We start from the raw sequence: 18,111 nt of genomic DNA, 5'->3' as shown, positions 1-18,111 counted from the left end.
AACAGTTATTCAGTGACATCATACTATTTTCTGCTTCCATCTGAGATATACTTTGCTGAAACCTTCCCTTTATTTACCAGGCTATTATATTGACATGGACAGAAAATAAAAATAATATGAACATGGAGATTGAACATTTAGATAACCACTAGTCTCACAATATTCAGCAAGGCTCTGTATTTACAAAATGTGACACAAAACTTAACAGCTTTTTTAGACAGTTGACATTTGACAATGGGGTGTGTTTTGAGTATTTGTACTGTATCGAGCGTGTTTACAAGTGCATATTGGATGGTGTGACAGGAGGGTATGCATGTGTCTCTGCCACATTGCGTAAGCTTGTCTCTTCCCTGTATCCACCACAAAGTGCTGCTATTAGAAAGGGGGGCTGCTCCCCTTCCTGTTCTCTGAGATGCGAGACAAGATAACTACCGCAGCTCCAGCTCCTGTGCAAAAAAAATATAATTTTAACCAAACAAAGACAATCAAAGGCCTACATCAGCTTGTCTGGCCCCTTGAAGCTCTTAGCAGGAAGCTGACTTCCTTTCACAGTGAGAGAAGACTTACAGAGAGCACTGGGTAACATATCCCATCCAAAATGGCTATGGCTTTAGCTTTGTTCAGGTAGCCGCTAATGCTAAAGTGTTAATATGGAACATGGTTGGCATACCAACGAGGCTGAAGCACACCTTAAAGCTTCGCTCTCCCTGTTGTGATATGCCTAATTAGCGTCTTTCCCTCCCTTCTCTCAAACGCCACCTATTTGGAGTCGCTCTCTTCATTAAAGTTTCATGAGACACACTTCAGGCTGGAAACAGCTTTGAGCAGTCGCTGTCTCTGTGCAGCCGACGATAGCCGTGGCTGCCTTCCAATGATGCTTTCGGGTATCTGGCAGGAGAGGATACCTTGGTGGGTAAATCCTTTTCAAGAATTGGACTTCATTACAAATGAGGAACTTTGTTTTGAGCTTCTTAACTTCCCCTCTTCAAGTTAGTGTCCCTACCTGAACCAAGGTTTACTTTAACGATTGGATGCTATTTATGAGGGCATAAGCACAGAAATAGAATGACATTCTATTGATATTCACATAGGGTTGACTGTCAACTGCTAGAAAATCACCTTGGAGAGTGTCTTTGGGGTGGCTGAAACTAATTGTCAAGTCTTTGTGATTCAGAGTAATTGCAATTAAGGAAAGGGGTAAGGAATCTTATGACAACACTATTTCAAGTGTCATTAGCAATACATGTCACAAACACACAGTTTAGCATAAATCCTCAATCCAAGGTGTTACGTATGACGTAAGTATCCTAAGTATCTTCTTCTTGATCATTGGCCATTAAGGAAATTAGGTATGCCCTGGGGGTTGGTCCTATTAAAAGTTTGCTGGCGRCATGTTTCCTCGTCCTACACTAAGACCCTCTCTCTCACACAACCTTGAATGTGTTCCTGATTAGTCGATAAATACCACAGCTTAGCGCGCTACTAATTTTAGCTCCATTGCGGCATATTGAGCTACCTGTTGGGGAGACACTACAGGCTACGTGCACTCTATTAACATCTTGAGTTACAAATCAATCACGCTGATGGAGAGTAGTAACTGAGGCAACTAGTGACAGAGAAAGGGAGAAGGACACGAGAAAGAGCCACAGCGTGTGCTAAGAAGAAATACAAAACGTCCACTGTTGTTTAGTATGGAGTCTGTATAGTATGGAGTCTATATAGTATGGAGGCTATTATATAAAAAGTCACCACAAAACATGATCTCTCATTGCATGGTAATTACCCATAGCTGAAGGCAGGGATTTGGTATCAGATAAGGCTTTAAAATGTGAATCTTGGATACTCATGCAGGCCGAAATAATCAGGAGTCTGGTTATTAGTCAAATGACTTACTTTTACTTGTTAACAACAATTATGAGAATAAGTTATGAGAAAAATAACCTATTTAGGGAGCCTAACATTAACATTTCTCTCACAAATATGTAATACTTAAAAACTATTTAGAAAAATGCCACCTCTCATGACTTAGGGGCATACAGATAAGAATGCTGGGCAAGAAGAACGCCTTAAAAGCTTAGCTTTGCGGATTAATACATCAAATGTGACAATAAATCTACTGGTTACAGCCGTTGCCCACACTGCATAAAAGAAACAGGAAACGGTTTTAGATCCCTAAAAAGAAAAAGAAGACAGGAAAAAAAAGAAAAGGACAGTACATTTCTCTTTCATAAAAAGAACCTCTGTGTTAAAGTGCCATTAAAGAAATAGACTAATGAAAGAGAATGYGTTTGCAGAGGTGTTTCGTTTGAAAGGAGGGAGAGGAGGAGGAGGAGGAATTAATTGTGTGAGGTAGCTCCCACTCCCGAGCCTCCCACAGCCCGTTGCAAGGTCGAACGGAAAAATCAGTTGATTTCTAAAGCGAATCAAAAGCTACCTGCTGGAACACAATAGCCAGGAACATGCCTCGGAATATGGACGCATGTTGACTATCATAATGGGATGTGACAATCTGTGCAGCCTAAAAAACAACTCTGTAGAAAAGTACAATGTATCGTTGAAGGAACAAAAAGGTGCTCAGGAGATCATAATTTAGCCTTTCTTTGAGCAATCAAAGTTGCTCTCYTGCTGGGCAAAAGCAATAGCCTTGGAAAGTCTGCTCCATAGTCTACATGTTTAAATATATCCACTGTAAGGTCTTTGTCAGAATTATATTGTTTGACACCATATCAACTAAGTTTGAGAGATCTAAGGTATGTCATACCATGTTTCTTTCATGTCAGACAAACCGCTGTATTGCCTGTTCAATTTGTTGCCTATGATGCTGTCTTGTAGACTACGATGTTACAGTATCCACTACACGTTGCACAATTTGAAGTTAAGTAATGTTCAAGGATGCCTTGGCATCCCTGTCATTTCCCTTTGGTTCAACTCCAATAACATATGGGCAGCTGAGACTGCTGTATTGGTCAGTCTGAAACCAATGATCTGGTAACAAAACGTTTTCTGGCCTTTTGAACACATTCCTGCGGACCTCACAATATGATTTACAGTCCTTTTGTGCAGTCGTGTTCCTCCAGAACAGCTAAGAAGTCATGACATCAGCTGTGAGGTATCTGCAGACACTGCCCAACCATAACTCTAAAACTACKCTAGGTGATATAAAAATATCTTACCACAGTCCCTTTTCGCCTTCCTCTGCCACTCCCAGTACATTCGTTTACCTCACAGAATAAACTAGCATTGCGCTAATAAATAAAGGAGGAAATTAAACACCTTTCCTCCACTTCTGGTGTGATTAACAACTCAAATCGTCCGAAGTTGCGGCAGCATTTTCTTCAGGAGGCCGAGAGAACCAAATTAAACAAGAGTAATCGCTAGTTAATTTATGTGGCAGACCTGATGTTTGTTGTATGCCTTTTTGAAAAACTGTGGAGTTATTGACAAAACAAATAATAAACAATTAATTAATTGGGTTTTCAACTTGCGGTTACATAAATGATCAACCTGGGCTAATTCATTACCACTCAGGGAACTATTGGCTGTTTCCTGTGATAGAATTGGAAATTGGATAAGTTTTAATTTGTGTTTGTGTGTGTGCATGCTTGTGTAGCACATGGGGATGTGTAAAACGTACTATTCAGCCTGAGGCYTCCCCATTTCCGCCAGTGATTAGCTAGCTTTTTGCGTGTTGCCGACTGGTAAGACGCTTCAGGAGGGTGGTCACGTGTGCTAGCAAAGCAGAGGTCCCGAGTTCGCTAGGTATGGGCTGAATCGGGAGGAAGAGGTACTCGCTAAGCAAGCAGCATGATGTCCTTTACACTTGTATGTGCTAATGTCTGTGAGTGGGTTCTCTGTGTGTCTGAGTACAGCATGCATGACATCACCATTCCGTGTGGATTGAAGTAAAACGTGAAATGCAGCATAAAGGGGCCTCTGTGTGGTTTCTTTTTCACGTCACTGGAAGAAAAAACCTGAAAGCTCAAGGACAGTTTCAGACAAGGGAAGTTTTATAACTTTGCTCAAGACCGTACTGTATTCAACAATGGATCTACACACTAAATGAGATGGAGGGGAGTAATGCTGAAGTCACCTTCGAAAGAACTGCTGAGCACTGGTGCTTGATATAAAAGGACTCCCAATGACAATTTGCACACATTAACCAGTCAGGCCATCAGGCACTATATGAACCTGGTGCCAAGTATGCGAGGGTAGGAAAAAAAGAGATTGGCTCAAATAGTACCTCAGTGAGCATATTTTCACAAAATACATGAGGTCATTGGACATAAGCTCAGGCTATTAGCAAATGATGTCTATCGTTCACTCTTATGTCTCCGCAGTGTCTCCCTAACAACATGCTTCTCCACAATGACACGGGTAGCCATACAAGTATATTAAAAAAAACAATAATTTGGTAACACTAACCAGCCCTGTAAATGTCTCAACTGCTACCACCAAACCCCTCTCCCCTAACCCCAAAGAACTCTCAGAAAACACGCTGGCATGACACCCCTTTGCACAGTCATGTAATTACAACAGACAAACATAAGTAATATTCTCCTTGGGAGGACCGCTAATTAAATCTGGCTAATTGAGTCTCGACAGACCAGACTAACATTTGGGATGTGATTAGTTACTGTTTACCCGACCAACTTAGCCCAGTTTGCGTAATGGTGTATAGAGGGAGAGAAGAGGGGGAACCCTGTTTACAGAACGTTGAGGGCCTAATGTGGTTATCTCGACGGGAAGCGATTCATTAGCACAGCGAGGTGACAGTGCAGCTGAACCAAGGGGCTGAATGTCTAGTTCTGCCACTTGATATTTGTTCAACGTTGACAGAAGATTTACAGAACGATTATAAACCACTTCTTTGACAGACAGCTTCCTGTTGACACTCCAAAGACTTGACCTGGGGAGAGGAAGTCAGGAAGAGTGCACTTCCTGTGTGACATTCTTTGTCACCCTCACATGATCCTGACTAGAATATTGGTTTGTGGAATATTTTGTAAATCTATCAGTCAACACTTCTAATACAGCGATGGTGGGGCATAGGTTTCCATATATCACATTGCATTCAACTCCAAAATTACCTAATAGGTACAAAGGGATGTGAGGAAAGGAAAAAGCATTTGCTGCGGTGCGGTGTACTCTCCCCCCAAAAAATGAATCCATAAAGACATAAACCTTTCTGGTCACATTCCGGCTTTAATTTCGTGCCTGCCGCACGGGAATTGGATCCAGTCAGGTCTTTTTCCCCCCCAGGCGGAACAAAACTTTTCACCCCAGGCTTGAGGTTATTCTTCTGGGAAAATCCCTGCAGGCCATAATAAGATATATTTGTTGGACGTTTTTGAGCGGATACAATCTACTTAAAGAGGCTGTCACAGGTCAGTTGCTGTGGCGCCACGCAGGAGAAAGAGCGTGCTGAGACGCATTGTGGTTTGGGAATCCKTCCTGCCTGAAAATGGCGGATTATCGGAATGCTGGAATGTCGGTGGGGGAACTCTTCAAGTATGACACCCATCCGTTTAAAATGTCTCACTCCTTTTAGCTTTGTTGTACAGCATGCTCAGCTTAGGATGCGCTCTTAGTCTTCTTCTCGGTGTTCGCGAGATAAGGTTTTTCAGCCAGCACAAAAAGCCCACAAAACATTTTCCATTTCCTTTTAAATGTGACAGTAAACTATTTTCTTTCCCTCTTAAATGCCACAGCAGCGTCAACCACAGCCATTTCTTCTCGCAGTATAGCGTGTAATGTGCAGTTAAGGCACACTGATTAGAAATGTATCTGCTATCAAAGCGCCAAATAAATGAAGCAACAGCCTGGAAGAATTTCCCCAGGTTAGTAATGTTAACCAACTGTCTCTTTTGCTCCTGTAACACTCCTCCAATGACAATTGAGTTCGGCCTGGCTTGCTGATTGGGCATTCATTGTAAATGGGTTCTAATTAAGAATTGGTTGCTTTATGGWCTTGGACAATAGTGACCTACAAGTGCAGGCAACGCACACAGAACAGAGAGAGAGAGGGAACGAGAGAATGAAAGACAGAGTGCAGTGACCTCGGGAGAGGACTAAATGGAAATGGTCTTAGCATATGAAAAATGGTGCCGGAAGACAGGATAAATCATGTAATAAATCATCTCTCAGGACATAGATGAAGGAGTGAAATCTGCAGGCCCAAAAAATCTGCCAGAAAAGGCCATCTAAGGATGACTGGTGCCATGACGCACTCAGGACTTGACCATAATCCCAGGACACTGGCAGATGTCCAACAGTGTGGGACGTGTGGGTAAATTCCTTTTGACAAAGAGGACGGACTGTGCAACACTAACGTTATAGAGTTAATCTGTGCCAGCCCCTCTGTTTCAATACAGCATGTGACCCAGCTGTTTATGTAGCAGTGTAGCATGCCTAGGATTTGGTATTCTTTTGTGATGGAAAAACAGTGTTTATTTTGTTTGGCCGTGGACTACAGTATGTTACTTGWAGGTGCTTAATGGTTGAGACAAACTTTTGAAGAAAAATAAGCAATGTTGTGTGGAATTGAATAGGACAGCTTATTGTACAATGACGGCATCATTCACCCTAATTTGACAAACTGTTTACATTTTCCATAAAGTTCAATACAAACATGTTAGTACATCAACTAAATGGCAAACCTGAATCCTCTTCAACAAAATGTTCCTCTCTCTGCACCAGTTCAACTGATGTATTCAATTATGTTGTTTTTGGCATTTGAGGCGGAACTGTTAATTATGCTTTTGTTTTCTCTCAAGCAAAATTACTCGACCAAATGTAAGAGTTCTTCATGAACAAAGGCAGACACTAATGCCTCTTTGTGTTAATCGTATGACGCCATTTGCTCTCCTTTTCTCTATCTCTCATTCTCTGTTTTCCCCTACATCTTTCACAGTCCCGTTGTTGTCTTCCCCCACGCTCTACTTACAAGGCGCAGTTCTCAACGCGGTAAAAATGTGATATTTTACAGTTGAGCACATCAACGATGACAGGCCTCTAAATCTACCCACCTTTGCTTTATCAGCAATGTACAGCTGGGTTGGGATATTCCAAAATGTGACAGTTCCACCTCAAAGAGAGCCTTTTGATAGACAGAATAGAGCTGTATTTCTCAACATATCCATCCATCATTTTATCCATATTCCTTTACAGAGGTGAAACTTGTCCCTGTATCCATTTTTGGACACTGAAAGTGCATTGTGATATCACTCACATATTACTGAATTATCATGCATGCACAGATGTTTGACTGAGGAAACACTCTTCTCACTCCACTTCGATACCGAAGTTACTTTTTTGTAGCAGGTTAGGAGAACTTACGCCACGCAGGTTAGGAGAATTAACCTAGCAGGTTAGGCGACTGAGGTTAAGGTTAGGAAAAGTTTCAAGGGTTAGCAAAAATTGCTTTGTATTGCTTGAAAATAGTTTGTCCATGTTTGACTGTGATTTAAATTAGCTTCTTTGAAACAGGAAATAGGGCGACAGGATAAGAGAGGTCTTGGAAATTAGATTTCCCTTATAAACATACCCTTCCCGGGTTATTTTGGCCAAAGGAAATCTGCTTTAATACAATTTATATCTTATAATGAAATAAATTGATTTCAAAATTGATGTATTATTCATGTTTCAAGCAGAACAAGTGGAGGAAGCAGAGATTGAATAAAGGGTCTAGAATTGACACAATATAAAACAGTCATAACAATTTCCTACTGCTGACATCTTGGTTTCACGGGCCTTCTGTCTGTCACTGTTTGAAACAGGAAAGCTATCACCTTAATTATGCTTTTGTGACACACCCAAAATGTATGGTCACATTTTTATGTTTATTTGTGTTAAACAGATAATTGTTCATGTGAAGCAGGAATTGTACCATTTTTGACTTAATTTTTTATTTATTTTTATCACAACTGATAAAAGGTGTGCTGACGGTGTGGTCTCGATATGGACTAGGATAATGGTTGTGTGTGTGTGTGTAAGAGAGAGAGATTAGGCTTGAGTTCTTTGGCGTGAATGGTTATTGGCCACTAGGAGTTTTGCGATACTGATATTGTCAATCGACTTCTCTTTACTGATAGCACATCAGCGCAAGCTACTCAAACACAACATATCCCTTTAATACACACTGCTGTCCACAAAGGGCTTGTTTAAGACTCAGTGACTGAGAAAATTGTAATAACATGTATGCCCATCACACTGGAACTTTATCCGCCTCGATTGTCGGATTCTGTTGGATTCCTTGTCAGATTATAAACATCTCAATGTCACCTCGGACAGAATACTTGGAATGCGTCAGATGCAAGTGATGATCTTTGACCATCAATGGAGTCAAGTATCTCACGGAGGGGCTGGTGTAGCAAACCATGCAGAGAAACACACGTCAAAACTGCCACCGATTGCAAGGTTCTCAAGGTTGGGATGGAGCACTAAATATAATCCAAGAGAGCACACACCAAATACAGTACAAGACAAGTTCCCAAAATAGTATTTGATGTTTACATCGAGATATGTCAGATAGATCATGTGACTGAATTGGTGTATTGCTGCAGCATATTCATCTTATTAGGGCACTACATTTAGGAATTTAAATTCATCCTATACAATATCAGATGATATGCTTCACTACACATCACTCGACTTCATGACTAGCAACATCCCCTAAAAAGCTTCCTTACATCAAAAGGCATTAGATAACCGTCAAAGTACTAATATAATCATGGCAGACGCAATCCTCATAACCAGCACTTAGTAAACGAGGCACAGCATGCATGGGGGATTTCCCAAATATATAATTCAGGCTTGTACTTGGTAGACCAGTAAAAAGCTCAGAGAACACAGACTGCCTTAAAACACAGCAGGGTGCTTTGGGCTCCAGTCCTTTTTGTGGGTGGGGGGGTTGAAACTCATTGAGTCAATGATGTTACATCGTGGGAAGTTATCCGCATTTGATAACATCTGATCGGTGAAAATACTACACTAGTGGCTTTAAAGCAAAAAAGAAAGGGCTGGGTAAACAGAATCTTCCCGACAACTGACATTCACAAATGCATGTGGGAATTGTCGGTGCTCCGTAATCCCCTGGGGATTTGGAAAGCAAATGAATAGTTCAACTTTGCAGTGAAAGCCCCTGGCCCAGTTACCTCGGCTGTGTAAACATCTGGGATTGGGTGACCCTGGGTAAACAGTATCAGGTATTTGGAACAGTGAGCCAAGTACAGCTGGTGTTGATAGTCATGTAATCGCACCATGCGTTGAGTAATAGACAGCATCTAGACAAATTAGCAGACATTGATGTTTGGGAAGCACTGATACTATGTATGCAGTATGTAACTGAGTTACGGGTGATATAGTTGTAACTGGTGAGTGTAGTCAAGGTCCTACAAGCAGACAGTAAAGGCAATTAAACCAATTGTACAGTGGGATAAAAATCTATTATTTTGCCTATTTCCAAGTGCAGTAGTAAGGGACTGTGGTGTTTCTACCATGCCTCCCAAACAGAGAATGGCATCAACTGTACCCTGCACAACAAATGTTCCTCTTAAAAATGATGCGGCTAATTTACAGACCACAAGTTAAATTTGTGAAAATCGCTGGGACTGAGTGCATTTTCAACTTCTGTTGTGTTTTTCACCTTCCATCGCCTGTGGGGTTGAACAGGATGAGTTGTGAAATTGTGTCCGGTCTGCTCATTAACATAATGTATCAGCTTTGACAAGAGGCTAGGTATCCCATTACAACGAGAAGGAGAGAGTGAGGGAGGGAGAGAGGGAGTGAGGGAGGGAGTGTGGGAGGGAGGGAGAAAAAAGGGGGAAAGTGAGACAGAGAGAGAGGAAGGGAAGGAGAGAGAGAGAGAGGGAGAGAGGGAGAGAGTAGGGAAGAGAGAGAGAGAGAGAGAGGTTAGAGGGTGGGGGAGGAGAAAGCTCTCTAACCTCAGCCATTTTGTCTCAGTGAAAAATAGTATCCTCTCCCGACTCGCTCTCTCCACTGATTGTTTCCTTATAAATCCCCTTTGAGATTCCATAATTCATTGAATGCTTCTTATTTGCTATTAAACCACACTCGGCTAATGCGTAAGATTATGGGGACTCTGTTGCAGAGTCAATCAATTAGTCATTGGCTGCTTTATTTTCTATTTTCCAAAACCTCACTCACAGAAGAACACTCCCAGTCATTCTTCATTCAGGATGACACTGAAAAACTTGCATTTAAAAGTCCAGGAGTCTATGTATAGAAAGGAGGTTTAAAACCAATTAGCTAACAATAACATGGAGCCTCTTTACTGCAAACTATTATGGATTACAAAGGGAAACCCAGCCGCGAGCTGTCCGGTGGCACAAACCTATCAGACTACCTAGATACCTTCTATGCTCGCTTCGAGGCAAGCAACACTGAACCATGCATGGGAGCACCAGCCGTTCCGGATGACAGTTTGATAAAAGCTCTCCGTAGCCAATGTGAATAAGACCTTTTAAACAGGTTAACATTCACAAGGCCGCAGGGCCAGATGGATTACCAGGATGCGTACTAAGAGCATGTGCTGACGAGCTGGCGAGTGTCTTCACTGATATTTTCAACCTCTCCCTGACCCAGTCTGTAATATCTACATGTTTCAAGCAGACCACAATAGCCCCAGTGCCAAGAAGCGCCAGGGTAATCTGACTGAATGACTATCGCACTGTAGCACTCACATCTGTAGTCATAAAACACTTTGAAAGGCTGGTCATGGCTCACATCAATGGTATGGGCCCTCAGATCCCCAAAAATTCAACAGCTACACCATTGAGAGCATCCTGACTGGCTGCATCAATGCTTGGTATGGCAACTGCTTGGCATCCAACCGCAAGGAGCTACAGAGGGTAGTGCGTATGGCCCAGTACATCACTAGGGCCGAGCTCCCTGCCATCCAGAAACTCTATACAAGGCGGTGTCAGCCATCCAAGTCATAGACTGTTCTCTCTGCTACCGCATGGCAAGCCGTACCGGAGCGCCAAGTCTAGGACCAAAAGGCTCCTGAACAGCTTCTACCCCAAAGCCATAAGACTGCTGAACTATTTGCATTGACCCCTTTAGTTTTTTGACATTCTTGCACTGGCTCTATGCACACTCACTGGACTCTACCCCCACACTCATACATACTACACTGACACTCCAACACACATATACAAACACACTCACACACTAAATATGCATATTGACGCCACACACACATACACACTCACACATAGACACACTTTCACACTCTTCACATACGCTGCTGCTACTCTGTTTATGATCAATCCTGATTGCCTAGTCACTTTTACCCCTATCTACATTATGCACATTATTCCTCAATTACCTCAACTACCTCGTACCCTTGCACATTAACTCAGTACCGGGACTCCTTGTACATAGCCTCGTTATTGTTGTTTTATTGTGTTACTATTTACTTTTTAATTTTTCTAATATTTTCTTACTTTTTAACTCCGCATTGATGTGAAAGYGCTCGTAAGTAAGCATTTCAAGGTAAKGTCTACACCTGTTGTATTCAACGCATGTGACTAATAAAAATGTATTTGATTTTAATTTTATCTATTGAAAACTTTTTTCCCCACATAAATGTACGCAAAACGCTAGCTCTTGTCAATACCAGGACAAATGACTGCTCTTTTAATATGAGAGGTTCATTACGAGGACAAACGGCCTCTCGCAGAAATCAAACTGTACAGAACTGAACACTGCTCCTGCCAAGGCAAAAATCCCTTTCACTGTAGAATGACAGATAGGGAAGTGATGGGATTCCATAGGCCAGCCCCTCTAAACTAACCCCACACACTGTTCCTCTATGCCTGCAGTCCCTGTAGCCCAGTCACCAATCTGTCATGGCCAGTAGCTAGTAGATTACATCAGCTACATCAGCTGACAACATCAGTGCAACAGAGATGAACAGGTAACTGCGAAAATAAAGGAAACAGTGTCTTTTTTATTTTACCAGGCAAGTCAGTTAAGAACAAATTGTTATTTTCAATGACAGCCTAGGAAGAGCATGTTAACTGCCTTGTTCAGGGGCAGAACAACAGATTTGTACCTTTCCAGCTTTGTGACTTGAACTTGCAACCTTTCAGTTACTAGTCCAACACTCTAACCACTAGGCTACGCTTTCACCCCTAGGGCACAGGGCATTGGGCCATGATGAGCCAGAACAGCTTAAATGCACCTTGGCATAGATTCTACAAGTGTCTGGAAATATATCGGAGGTGTGACACCAATCTTCCACAAGAAATTCCATAATTTTGTGTTTTTTTGATGGTGGTGGAAAATGCTAATCTCAGGCACCACTCCAGAATGTCCCATAAGTGTTCAATTAGGTTGAGATCTGGTGACTGAGACGGCCATGGCATATGGTTTACATAATTTTCATGCTCATCAAACCATTCAGTGACCACTTGTGGGGTCATATCCATGGTAGCCAAATAATGGCCAAAATAACGGCCTGCTCAGCATTTTTATACATGACCCTAATCATGATGGGATGTTAATTGATTAATTAACTCAGGAACCACACCTGTGTGGAAGCACCTGCTATCAATATACTTTGTATCCCTCATTTACTCAAGTGTTTCCATTATTTTGGCAGTTACCTGTATGTGATGCCACTGCACTGCTGGCAAGGGGCCTGTGCATATTCTCAGAGCTGCGACATTCATAAACATGACAAGTTGGCCATGATATCCCTCTATTTACACTTAAGCACAGAGAGCAGAGCGAGGGAGAGAGGGGGGTAGGTAGAGAGGTCGGTAATGAGTGTGTGTTGGATGCCCCGGGGGTCAGTTGGGCTGAAATGGACGGATAAAGAGAAAGATGAAAAGGAGAGATGGAGAATGACGGACACTGGGGCTTTCTCTCCACAGGCCTGGCCAGGCAGGCAGGCACAAAGCTCTGTTTTGACTCAAATGCTCACCCAGCTTTGCAGACTGCACTTCAGCTCAGACAGATGTACTACCTTTGAGTGYTGGAGATCACCTAGAGGGAGCATGGAGGGTGGCGGGAGGGAGGGAGGGAAAGCTGAAAAGAGAGAGGTTTATAGAGAATAATAGGTAGATGCTGCCTCCCTCTACTGCTTTTTGTTTGTCTACCTCTCTCTTGTCAGAATGTCCTCCTGTGACTCCTTCCTCCTATCTTTACATGAGTTTGTCTTTTCATCCTTTTATATCCACCTCTTTCTTTCTTTCTGTCTGGGTCTCTCTACGTCTCTCTCTCCCCTCCCTCCCTCCCTCCCTCCCTATGCCTCTGTTTAGGTTTTCACTTAGCATATTCCATTTGCTGTCTGTTACCCTGAGCGATGAATCAATTTTCCTTAGAAAACGGAACCTCATTTGTTTAGCGTGGGGTAAAAAATTCTTATTCGTCATCTTATCTGCCATCAGCACTTTTTCTGTTATGATAAGTAATATTCAGAGGAGGAGCAAAGAAAAAGAAAAGCTACTTCAAAAAATCTCAGAGCTATTTGCCAAACACAAATCAGAGATGCGAGTCTCTTTATTTTTTTCTTCATCATCCGGGAGGCGTACGCTAGGGAGCTCTGGTTTTAACAGTCCATCAACCTCCAATCTCTCCTTTTGAGCACAATAAACATTTGTAAATAAAGAAGATGTGGCTAGGAATACATAAACAGCGTAGTACTGGTGTTTCTTTCATAAATATGCTTTCCTGTCTGTGATGAAGCCCTTTTGAGGATTTCATGCTTAATGCCATGAGGACTTTCATTCATTTAATTCTCCTCATGTTTTAATGTGTCTATTATTGTACGTCTAACCTGCTCAAAATCATTTGGGCTATGTATTGTACGTTCTACTTTGAAGAACTGTATTTTAACTGTATTTAGGTGTATAGCATCATGTATTTGTGTGACATATATTGAGAGTACAAAACATTAAGGTTACCTAATATTGAGTTGCCCTCAGAACAGCCTCAATTCGTTGGGGAATGGACTCTGCAAGGTGTCGAAAGCGTTCCGCAGGGATGCTGTCCCATTTTGACTCCAATGCTTCCCACAGTTGTATGAAGTTGGCTGGATGTCCTTTCGGTGGTGGACCATTCCTGATACACACGGGAAACTGTTGAATGTGAAAAACCCAGCAGCTTTGCAGATCTTGACAAAACCGGTGCGCCTGGCACCTAATACCATACCCCGTTCAAAGACACTTAAATATTTTGTCTTGCCCATTCACCCTCTAAATGGCACACATACACAATCCATGTCTCAATTGTCTCAATGCTTAAAAATCCTTCTTTAACCTGTCCCCTCCCCTTTATCTACAATGATTGAAGTGGATTTAACAAGTGACATCAATATGGGATTATAGCTTTCACCTGAATTCCCCTGGTCAGTCTATGTCATGGAAAGAGCAGGGGTCCTTAATGTTTTGTACACTCAGTCTATGTACAGTATGTTTAATGAAGTTTGGGTATTCCAGGTCTCCTGTAATAGATTCTGAATAAATGTAGCATTGAGATAAACAATAACAGTTGATCTTTCATTGTATTCCCATGAAGCTCCAACAAGGAAAAGTAGAGATCAGACGATTACCTTACCCCTCCCCAGTCTTGAGGTAAGGAATACAATCACATCCACTAATCATTAACTAGTACATTTTGTTCCACAACACACAGTACCAGTCAAAGGTTCGGACACACCTACTCATTCAAGGGTTTTTCTTCATTTTTCCTATTTTCTACATTGTAAAATAATAGTGAAGACATTACAAATATGGAATCACATATTAACCAAAAAAGTGCAAAATAAATAGATAGCCCTATTTGGTAAAAGACCAAGTCCATATTATGGCAAGAACAGTTCAAATAAGCAAAGAGAAACAACAGTCCATCATTTCATTAAGACATGAAGGTCAGTCAATCTGAAAAATTCCAAGAACTTTGAACGTTTCTTCAAGTGCAGTCACAAAAATCATCAAGCACTCTGATGAAACTGGTTCTCATGAGGACCACCACAAGAAAGGAAGGCCCAGAGTTACCTCTGCTGCAGAGGATAAGTTTGTTAGTGATACCAGCCTCAGAAATTACAGCCCAAATAACTGCTTCACAGAGTTCAAGTAACAGACACATCTCAACATCAACTGTTCAGAGGAGACTGTGAATGAGTCCTTCATTGTCAAATTGCTGTAAGGAAACCACTACTAAAGGACACCAATAATAAGAAGAGACTTGCTTGGGCCAAGAAACATGAGCAATGGACATTAGACCGGTTGAAATCTGTCCGTTGGTCTGATGAGTCCAAATTTTAGTGGGACTATCATTTCATTTTAAACAGGACAATGACCTCAAACACACGCTGTGTAATGGCTATTTGACCAGGACGGAGAGTGATGGAGTGCTGCATCAGATGACCTGGCCTCCACAATCACCCGACCTCAACCCAATTGAGATGGTTTTGGATGAGTTAGACCACAGAGTGAATGAAAAGCAGCCTATGTGGGAACTGCATATGTGGGAACTCCTTCATGACTGTTGGAAAAGCATTCCAGGTGAGTCTGGTTGAGAGAATGCCAAGAGTGTGCAAAGCTGTAATTAAGGCAAAGCGTGGCTACTTTCAAGAATCTAAAATCTAAAACATATTTTGATTTGTTTAACACTTTTTTGGTTACTACATGATTCCATATGTGTTATTTCATAGTTTTGTTGTCTTCGCTATTATTTTACAATGTAGAAAATTGTACAAATAAAGAAAAACCCTTGAATGAGAAGGTGTGTCCAAACTTTTGACTGGTACTGTATATCTGGATAGGGAGCATTGACACAGACCCAGGCCAGAAGCCCGTCCCAGCAGGAGGCCAAGGCAGTGTCGGAGACCAGGTTAGCCTCCCTGCTGGTCAGGAAAACAAGACAGAAGGTCGGCCTGTAAGATATCGTATTGGTTCATTAACCTTCATGTGCCTTACATTCAGAAACAAATGGGTCAGTTTGGTGAAACAGGTGTAACTAATGACCTGGTGTGAACTGTGCATGAAGCACATTATTTTCTTGCAGTATTCATCAATTAGTTTTTTAGGTGTGAAACAGGCCAGGCAGGTTTTTGCGGACAGATACATTTTTAAAAGAGCATGTGCTACAAGTTTAGTTAAAAATGCTTTTGTTTATGAAGGCAAGCCATGCTCTCAAATGTAAGAACTCTTCCCAATTTTCTCCCTGAACTTAAACTATTTTAGTATAACAACACTGTGATATTTTACAGGTCATGTCTCAGTGCTCGTCCATGTCTGAGAAAACAGACTTTATACAAGTTTATGTCCACCTGAGAAAGGCAGTGCATAAATGGCCAGAGGAAAACGGTAAATAAATAATTGAAAAGACTGGGGCTAAGAGCTTGCTGCAGAAAGTGGAGAGTACTCATTCTTGGACTAACAAGAACGGACAACTTGTGTCCCAACAGGCCTTAATGGAACCGGGTTACATCATGCTTTTCAATTAAGCAGACAGAATTTACTGCGGCAGAAGTTGGGGTGTCTCCACGGGACGTGGGTGGTTTTGAGGCATGCATTACACAAATGGCTATATCTAGGCTCAAGGTCTTGTCATAGGACACTTGAACCTTGAAAGGTGAGTTTGAAACTCGTGGTAAACTTTTGGTTTGAGAGACTTGTTCTCAATGTATTCTATACAGCCACAAAAATCAGAGGAATGAGCAAAGAATGTCATGTGGCCTCGCAAATAACTTCAATACTTTGGTATAACACATTTTAAATAATTCAACTAAAGTTAGGCTGTCCCATACCTTGTTTTTTTTGCCAGTCTAAAGCTGTTTGGCTTTAATTAGCAATACCCCTGTAGGCAGGCTTGAAGAGGTTTTTTCGAGAGCATCGTGAGATGCATTAGGAGTGACCCTGAAGTGCCCGATTAATCTAGTAGAAAATGACTTGAGTATGGCCAAGATCAAAGTCAAGCACCTGCATTAGCACCCCTTGACTCAGACTGATACACTCCCACTTGACGACCTTTAAGTCCCCACAGCCCACGGAATGTTCAAAGGTAATGATGACGACGACAACAAATTCCACCAAAGAGCCCCTTGTCAATTCGATGATTGTGACTGGTGTGTGCAGGTGGCTACTTATACGCAAAAGATAAGCCTCTCCAGCTTTGTGACATGTTTTAATGCTACAGAACTAATGGAGATAATTGAAATGATTGAGCTATTATTCGTTTCCTGACACGCCCTTTGACTTGTATGGTAGTGTCATCAGTGTAATGAAACCTACAGTATAACCATAGATAGGTATCTCTCACCAAAATTGCATAACTTAGGGGCATAATACACTAAGTATACCAAACATTAAGAACACCATGGACTCTACAAGGTGTCGAAAGCGTTTCACAGGGATGCTGGCCCATGTTGACTCCAGTGTGAAAAACCTAGCAGCGTTGCAGTTCTTGACACACTCAAATTGGTGCACCTGGCACCTACTACCATACCCCGTTCAAAGGCACTTCATCATTTTGTCTTGCCCATTCACCCTCTGAATGGCACACATACACAATCCATGTCTCAGTTGTCTCCAGGCTTAAAAATCCTTTGTTAATATGTCTCTTCCTCTTCATCTACACTGATTGAAGTGAATTAAACAAGTTACATCAATAAGGGATCATAGCTTTCAGCTGGATTCACCTGGCCAGTCTATGTTATGGAAAGAGCAGGTGTTCCTAATGTTTTTTTACACTCAGTGTATACTGTTTGGGTATTGGAATGTTTAGGCCTTGAAATTTACTTGTAAAAGGCCTTGTCTGGCGTGTCCATGTAGGAGATTAGTTGGTTGGCTTTTTTTTGTATTCTCCAACCTTTTGGGGCCATTAACAAGTCAAATTACTGTTGTCAGGAGATGTGACAAGACATTAGCATTTTCAATCACTAAGCAACTAATTGCACCCCCAATTTTGCGACCTGAGGTTGTTACATAGGACACTGCATGACGTCTGGGAGCACCAAGCAGAAAACAACTGACCTATCTCTCCGAATCGATAATGATTCATTTATAGGGGGTTGTGTTTACTTTAATAATAAAAAAATACTGTGCCATTCTGGCCACCATGTTATCTATCATTTTCACA

At 41.7% G+C, this 18,111-nt stretch overlaps 1 protein-coding gene across 31 annotated transcripts in view; it reads right to left on the bottom strand.

The window, feature by feature from the left end:
• LOC111960007 (receptor-type tyrosine-protein phosphatase delta-like) overlaps positions 1-18,111 on the bottom strand; it is a 648,092-nt gene that overhangs the window by 95,740 nt on the left and 534,241 nt on the right. The gene's annotated exons all lie outside the window — the stretch shown is intronic.

This window comes from Salvelinus sp. IW2-2015, linkage group LG37 (genome assembly GCF_002910315.2).
Source record: "Salvelinus sp. IW2-2015 linkage group LG37, ASM291031v2, whole genome shotgun sequence".
NCBI lineage: Eukaryota > Metazoa > Chordata > Actinopteri > Salmoniformes > Salmonidae > Salvelinus > Salvelinus sp. IW2-2015.
The sequence above is the reverse complement of the archived record's forward strand: the minus strand, read 5'-3'. Positions and strand labels throughout refer to the sequence as shown.